The following is a 6,337-nucleotide window of genomic DNA, read 5'->3' on the forward strand; positions in this document are numbered from 1 at the left end:
TGAGTACATGAAAATTAATTGCATGAGAAACCTGCAGGTTTGGCAGAGGAGTTGTGACAGTTGCTGATGTTTGAGCTGCTTTCAGTTCATGCTGCATCTGAAGTGCAGCATCAATGGGCCCCTTTCAAAAATGTTGAATGTTGAGATCCTCAGTGGGTGATTTTCAAGGGCTGCTCTGTTAAATCCCACCTTTCTTTGCAATGGTCTGATTCAGGAGCCTCCTCGTGGCACAGAGGTGGCAGCAGGTTTTGTGAAAGCAGGATCTGGGCCCTATTTTGGGAAAACAATGTCATGCTGCTTGTTTGCAGTCAGCCCAAAACCTGGTGCTTTGCATCTGGAAAGTGAACTACAAAGTACTTCAGAGGTTGTCCTCATAGGCAAGAGGCAGTTCTGCTGTGGCAAAAATGGGATTTACCAGAGCAACAAAAAAACATCAAAGGAGCCAGGGTAGGGCCCACCAGCAAGGGGTGTGTCTGACAAGGCTGAATCAGTGCCAGGGTTCAGTGCCTGCACTGACAGTCCTGACCCTGCTGGAGTTCAGGTTCAGAGTTCCCTTCCAAAGGGAGATTGGGTTTATCTGGCACTGCTGAAGTACATCTGAAGGAGAAAGGATGGCACAGTGGGGTGTTGCTTTGCTCCGTAACAAGTGAGGGGAAATGCCAGCTGTTTATCAGCAGTTTGGAGGTCTGTGAGTCTGACACTTGATGGATGAACTGAGAGCACTGCCTGGGCTTCCCCTGCTCCTCAGAGAGGCTCTGACTTGGCTGTGGCATTTCCTTAAATCAGAGCAAAGGCTGGGAATTACAGGCTGGGTGTTTGCATGCAAAGGAAATGCTCTGAAGCTGCTCGGAGCAGCTACAAAAGGGCAAAGGAGCGTATTTCAAAGAGAATTGGAGCTGTAAAATTTGATTCACTTGGAACATCTGAGTAGCAGATGGTAAGGAATAAACTGAAGACTGTGGAAAGCGTGTGGGTGTGTCATGGGCACGAGTTGCCAGCAGGTGAAGTGTGGGACTGGTGTAGCACAAACCACAACCCCATCTCTGGAGCAGGAGCAGCCGTGACACCTTCCCAGACACGAGGGTGGCTCTGTCTGTGCCACCCTGGGGCCACAGGAGCCAGCAGAGCCCAGCAGCTCCACTGAGGCAGCTGCAGGAAATAATCTGGCCTTGTTCTGTTGGTACTCCTGGTGTATTCCTGTGGGAGACAGGAAAGTGGTCTAGGAGGTGCAAAGTCCCACTGGCTGTCACTCTTTCAGCCAGCAGCAAGTTACAACTGCACTGATGGGATCCTCCCAGGCTGCAGCATCCTTCTCCAGGGCAGAGCTGCCCTTTCCAGAGCTCTGCATGGGAGCACAGAGGGATGTTGGGTTTTTACATGGCAGGAGAACATTCCTTGTTTTCTTCAGTTCCACGTGGCTCAGTGCTTTGGTGCCTTGCTCAATAGCTCAGCTGCTCTGTTCTGACTCCTTGGGTCTCTGACAGTTTACTGGATTTAAATGGGAAGAATTCATCGCTTTGATTCTTGGGTATCGTCTATCTTTTGGACATAAAACAGCAGTAGTAGTGAAAGCTTCCTGGCAAGTATATATATTTTTGAATTTTGTAAATGTGCTTCCCCTGTCTTCTCACCTCTTGTTTATCCCCAGGAAGGTGGAACATGGGGAAGCTTGTTCATGGACCTCACAGGAATGAAAAAGGAGAGTGGCTGTAATGTTTAGTTTGTGAAAGAGGGCAGACATTAGCCTTGGGAACTGTGCTTTTAATTATTAGTCACAAACTTTGCTTTCAAGGCTGTACAGAATTGGAAAAAAATCACCTGTGGAGCTGTGCTTGCACAGAGAGGAGGTTGCATAACTGGGCTGAGATGACAAAAAGCTGTTGTTGGAATCAAACCTGTGTGTCTGTGGGAACTGTCTGGTTTTACTGTCTGTAATTCCCAGTAAAAAACGCAAAGGACACATCCATAACTGAGGGTTGTATCAATAACTTGTGTAAATAACAAATCATTGCAGTTTTCTAAAGCCCTTGCAGAGCAAGGGATAAACCTGTGGCAAATTCAGCATGGCCTTGGCAAGTGCAGTCCTGTGGTTCTCACACAATATTCAAAACTTTCTTCTCCATCATCTTCAGCTGTTCACACCCTCCAGGAGAGACTGGCTGAGCACCCCCAGCCCCCATGTGTATTTGGCTGACATTGGGGTGCAAGGAGGGGATTAAAAATCACTTCTGGAAGCATGTATGGGAGCTTTCAGGGTATTTCTGGCTCTCCTCACAGTCAAAAACTTCTGGAAAAACAAATGTTCTGTGTCCTAGTATAAAGAAGTTCGCCTGAGAGCGTGTAAGGCAAGCACTGGGAGGGAGGGTATAAATAACAATAGTAATAGGGGGAAATGTAAGAGGGATTAATGCCAATTGTAGGGAAAAAACCTTTACTCTTGTGCTTTAAAGCACACCTATCATAAGGTATATCTTTTGTTACATGGTTTTCATGAAGCACAATCACATACTTGAAGCTTTCAGAGAGTTCATCCTTTGAAATACTTTTCCATATCAGGGTTTTAAAAGCACCCACAAAACCACCCATATTGCTGGATTACTTTTTCCCATCCAGCATTGCAGCATATCCCTGTCCCATCCATCCTCAGGCTTTTCACTTGTGTCTGTAATGTTTTGCAAGGATTTCACTGAAGTCACTTAAATTTATCTGGATTTACCCTGAGAGTTTGCAGAGCAAGAGCTGCTACATCTCATTTTTAAGGGTCCTCTCTTTTTCAAACACAGGCCCTGCCTGTAAAGGAGTGTGTGGTATTTTCAGGGTCCCCCATCATGGGGAAGAAAGACGAATCTGACTACATACTCTCAGAAAGCTAATTTATTATTTTTTGTTACTGTATTATATTAAAGAATGCTATGATACAGACAGGATACAGACAGAAGACTTAACAAGATACTAATGAAAAGCTCATGACTCTCTCCTCAGTCTGACACAGCAGGACTGTGATTGGTCATTAAGTTAAAACAATTCACGTGAAACCAATCAAACCTGTTGGACAAACAATGTCCAAACCACATTCCAAAGCAGCAAAACACAGGAGAAGCAAAGCAGATAATCATTGTTTTCATTTCTCTCTGAGGCTTCTCAGCTTCCCAGGAGAAGAATCCTGGGCAAGGGATTTTTCCAGAAAATGTGATGGTGACGGGGATGGGGGGATTTTTGGGAGGAGGATGTAGGATCAGGTGGCTGCTGCTGTTTTTCCATCAGTGAATGTGCTTTCCATCAGGGCAGTCATCAGAGGGACACCCAAAGCAGCTTTTCCTGAAAAGGGAGAGGTAAAAGGGTGTTAGATGTGGGAATCCAAATAGGGATATGGGGTCTGTGGTTACCCCAGAGGAGCTGTGTGTGTTCAGGAGCACTGGGACAGGATGGAATCCAAGTTCCCAGTTCAGGGGGGTGCAGGATAACTGCAGAGGTGGTGGCACATCTGACATGGTGTAGGTGATACACAGGAGAGCTAAAAATACCTTATCCCTTTCAATGTGCAGCAGACATCTTGTTAATTATGCATCTTTTAAACTTGGTTTGCAAATTGGCTTAATAACATATAATCATGATTTACTTAGAGACAAATTAACATTTGACTTTGAATTTTGGATAAGTCACCTGCATTCCGGGTGTGTTGTTATCATGGAGCTCATGCTTGGCACTTCTTGGCTTTTAGGTCAACCATGTGAACACACTGGACAGTGGTTTTCTTCCTGTTTCATAAAATTTAACATAAATCATGGCCTTAAGCAACATTATGTCATTATGTGAATCTGGTGATGCTACTTATTAAAAGTACACATGACACATTCCTTTTTCCTTCCAATCCAGCCGGTCAGTTGTTGCTGACTTTCTGGGTTTGTATGTTATTGATCATGTAATACAATAATTTTTGTCAATAAACAAAAATCTCCATGTTGCCGAAGTTAAGATGTGTTTGTGCCACAAGGAACTGACCCCAGCACTTGGGTACATGACAGACTGGGGTGTGTGGAAATCTAACACACTGAAATGTGCTCTTCTCTTCTTTTTTTTAAAGAAAAAAAGAAATTGCTTTTGAAAAGGAGAAATAAATCTTAACCGCCTGTTTTCCCTGTGATCCACATTCATTTAATTCTCTGTTTGCTGTGGTTCTTCTATCTGTCAAAACTTTTGGTAATCAAGGAGCCTCAAAACACAAGGCCTGGCAGCCTGACTGCAGTGTCAGAACACTCACAAGAGGGGAGCACAAAAAGGAGGTGAGAGCTGCACTGTGGCCATTTAATGATCAAAATCAAGTGGTTGAGCAGGAAAAGCACATTCTGGGTATTTTTTCTGCTTTATTGTTTGCATGCTGCTGCTCCAGTTGCACAAGGCTCCTGGGAGTCTCTATAGTTTATAGTACATGACTCACTGGTCTTTTGACACTGAGCTGTTTGACACAGAAATTTTTATTTGTACTTCCATGGAGAAATGTATGTACAGATAAAGGTTACAGAGGGAGGTGAGTGGCCCTCAAATTGTGTTAACTTTAAAAAGTCTGTTCTGCTCGATAATGTTCAATAGGATGGCAGTGATGTCCCTTCCAGAAGGCTCAGAACGTGCCTCTGTGTTTGTGTTCTTACAGCCAGAGTGGGGGTAATGAAAATAACATTTACTGACTGTTTACTTCTCACATAACCAAAAATGGCAGTGGAACACCCATATTTAGAGTTAGATTATTTAGAGTGCCTGATTGCAAACCAGACCTGCTTCTCTTCAGCCTGGCTTAGCAAGCAGGTAGGAATATTAAGCAAGGGAATGTGACCATACTGGAGTGTTCTTCCCTTTCCTTTCCCTTTTCCAATCATTATTGTGGTGCCAGTGATCTCAGGCCCTTTGGCCACTGCCTTTTAGGAGGGGTTTTGTGTCTATTTTTGGGCAGTTCCCAGCAACACTTAATGGGAAGTGCCCTAAATATATTTGCACATGAACACCCAGAGCTCGGCAGCAAACTCCTCCAGGCTTTACTTAAACATTTTGTAGGTTCAAAAATGGAAAGGCAGGAAAGCAAATGCTGAGGATAACAAGGAGATCTGTGCCAGGTAGGATCTCCTGGGAGCTGCTTGGAGGCAGGGAATGATTTTATCTCCCCACTGCTCTCAGGAGCCGTGAGCATTGCTGCTCTCATTCCATTAGAGAGGAGCACAAAGGAGCCAGAGCTGGGCTGTGTGAGGGTCAGACTGTGGCCTTCCCTGTCCTTTAAAGAAATTTATTCAACAGTGCATGATTAATTTTTTTTCTTCCAGTGCATCTCTCAGAGCCACTGAGAGCATTTTGCCCAGAAACACAATAGTTACTTTCTCAGCTGCAAAAATCAGTGGGTATTTAAATTTCCTGGAGGCTCAATAACCCCAAAGCTGTCACTTGCTGTGAACCCTTTGCTCTGCCTCTTTCTAATGCCCTGCACTTTGGATTCTTGTTGGAATTCTTATTCAGGGGTTTATCTCAAAGACATAGCAAGGAAGACTTTGCTATTCCATCTCTAGAAGAGCTTTCCTGACCCATGGCTGAAAGTTTCTCTGGTTATCTCCAGGTGTTTCAGAATTTTAAAATTGCTGTGGAAAAGCATCAATTGTTTGAGGCAGAGTGTTGGAGAATTTTGCTCAGACATGGCTTGAAGGAAAAAAGGCCATGAAAATATACAGCTGATGGAAAAGTAAAAGGCAGCTGTGAGGAGCAAATTCTCAAAGCCTGTTTCTGTAAACAACAAGATTCTCAGGCACGTTTATGTAAACTGCAGAAGTTCTCAGGTTGTTTTTAATAACAAGTAAATACCTCGTCCTTGGATAAAGTATGGGAAAGTAAAAGTAAGTTTTGAGAACCTTTCATATCAGGATGAGAACACAAATCTTGGTTTCAGTAACAAACCACAGGGATTGAAAACAAAAGGAGGGGTTGGTGTGTAATCTCTGACCTATGATGAGCTCGGATTTTGCAATATGTATGAGCTTAATTAACACTGTTATAAAAGGTGACTGATTGAATCAATGAAGTTGGAGCTCAATGCTGATCAATGAAGATGGGTCGTCTCCCTTCACTTCAATAGCAGAGTTGGTTGGAATTCTGTCCAAATGAGATGATTTTAATGTGTGTGGAAGGAGGCTGCACACAGGAGTCAGTCAGCCAACCTGCTAATGACCTCAAATGATTATAAATAGCCTTGTGATAACTTGAAGTGATAGCTTCTCATTTTTGAGTGGCTTTTCTGTGTCTCAGGACAAAGATCCTTTATTTTGAAGTTTAAAGCCCTCATTCTATACTCATCTTCTTG

General features: G+C 43.7%; 1 long non-coding RNA gene across 1 annotated transcript in view; it reads left to right on the forward strand.

The window, feature by feature from the left end:
• Positions 1-6,337, forward strand: part of LOC113459246 (uncharacterized) — a 77,390-nt gene that overhangs the window by 38,376 nt on the left and 32,677 nt on the right. The gene's annotated exons all lie outside the window — the stretch shown is intronic.

Source organism: Zonotrichia albicollis, chromosome 3, assembly GCF_047830755.1.
Source record: "Zonotrichia albicollis isolate bZonAlb1 chromosome 3, bZonAlb1.hap1, whole genome shotgun sequence".
Classification (NCBI taxonomy): domain Eukaryota; kingdom Metazoa; phylum Chordata; class Aves; order Passeriformes; family Passerellidae; genus Zonotrichia; species Zonotrichia albicollis.